Source organism: Aptenodytes forsteri, unplaced genomic scaffold (assembly GCF_000699145.1).
Source record: "Aptenodytes forsteri isolate BGI_AS27 unplaced genomic scaffold, ASM69914v1 Scaffold25, whole genome shotgun sequence".
NCBI classification, from domain to species: Eukaryota; Metazoa; Chordata; class Aves; order Sphenisciformes; family Spheniscidae; genus Aptenodytes; species Aptenodytes forsteri.
The window spans coordinates 736,710-738,384 of record NW_008796180.1 but is presented as its reverse complement, the minus strand read 5'-3'; positions in this window follow the sequence as shown (position 1 = coordinate 738,384).

Sequence of the window (1,675 nt, the reverse complement as noted above, 5' to 3'; positions counted from 1 at the left end):
CCCCCTCCCACGAAGCACTTTCAGGGTGCGCTCAGTCTCCAGCCAGCCAGCTCTCTCCAGCCCCTCAATTATTCACGCCCATCCATCCATCCATCCATCTCCATCCACCCTCCTCTGCTGTCCGTCTATCCGTCCATCCATCCATCTCTCTCCATCCCCTCAAATACCCACGTCCATCCATCTGTCTGTCCCTGCACACCTTGCTCCAGCCCTCCTCCGGCCACCGTCCCCGTGACAGGTTCATTAATGATATTGCAACCCTGGCGAGAGGCTCCGGGCAGGTCAGCGGCCGTGGCTGGAGGGATGGGGCTGGGAGGAGGTAACTGGACCTCCTCCGGCTGCATGGGACAAGGGACAACATCCCACGGGTGCCTGGATTGGTGACACCCCCAGGACCCAGACCCTAAGGTCTGTCACTGCCATCCGGGCGACACGGAGAAGCCCCCAGCGGGGAGCAGGCAGGTGATGCTGCGGTGCCCGGAGTGGCAGCTGCCCGCTCCTCTTTGTCAATCCACCCTTGGCAGCAAAAAAAAAAGCCCCATATTGACGTCCTTCGGTTCCTAAAAAGCTCCCTGCTCCCTGCGTGCCACTCTCCTCTGCCCCTGCGCTTCCAGCTTCTCGCAGGACGACGCTGCCTGGCGTCCTGCCCGGCCTAGACCCCACGGTGATGGATTAAGCTGTGCGTGAGCAGGGGGGCAGCTGGAAATGTCACGGCCTGTCCCTGTCCCGGCGAGGCCCCCGCCCTGGTGCGTCAGCGCCAGAAACGCTCTTTGTGGGGCTCACTGGAAAAATGAAGTGGGTTTTCTGGTGGCGTTGGTAAGGCAGGGTAGCTGTAAACGGCCCAGACACGTTGCTGGCCCCCGGGGTGGCTCCTGAGGCCGGGACGGAGGAGAGATGCCTTCCCTCTCCGACTTTGTTCACCGCACCGTGGATTCGACCTCATGTCCTGCCAATGCCAGGCGTTTCCTCGCCCCTCCGGGCTCTGCAGGTGGTTTTGGGGTCCTTCATAGCGATGCTCGGTCCAGCCTTTCCCACCACCGCAGCCGTTTGAGCCCCGCCAGCTCCCGACGGCCCCACGGGCTCCTCCCTCGGGTCACATCTTCCCCTCTGGGCAGCAAAGCGCCCGAGGCTGAGCGCAGCTCAGCTGGATTTCCTCTTGAAAAGCAAATTATCGACCTCCTGAAGCGCACGAGGTCGGCTGCTCCCAGCCGCCTCGCGCTGCTCCGATGGGCAGCCGGGAAGGGCTTTAAGGCAAGTCCCTCATTCGTAGCCTTGCCTTTCAATAAGATTAAACCGAAGCCAAAGCTGCCGTTTGTTCTCTGGCACGGAGACACGGGAACACATGTGCAAACCACATGGCGATGGCTTTGCTGGCCAGAAAGCTGTGCCGGGGCCAGGTGGGGACGGGGCAGGATGCGCCCTGGGGCCGTGGGGTGCGGGATGCCCACCCGCAGGTCGGCTGGGCAGGGAGGGAAGCGATAAGCCAAGCATCCTCCTCTCTTTTTAAAGCACCGATGAATGGAAACGGGGCAAAGCTGCCTGCAGACATATGGTGGGGCTGGGCACAGCGGGGGGGAGCAGCCCGGGTCTCCCGCAGTTAATTTGCCTTTGCCGCTCTGCCGCAGTGAGTGGCGAACCCAGCTGCTTTCCTTGGCCTCTTTGATAAATCCTCCCA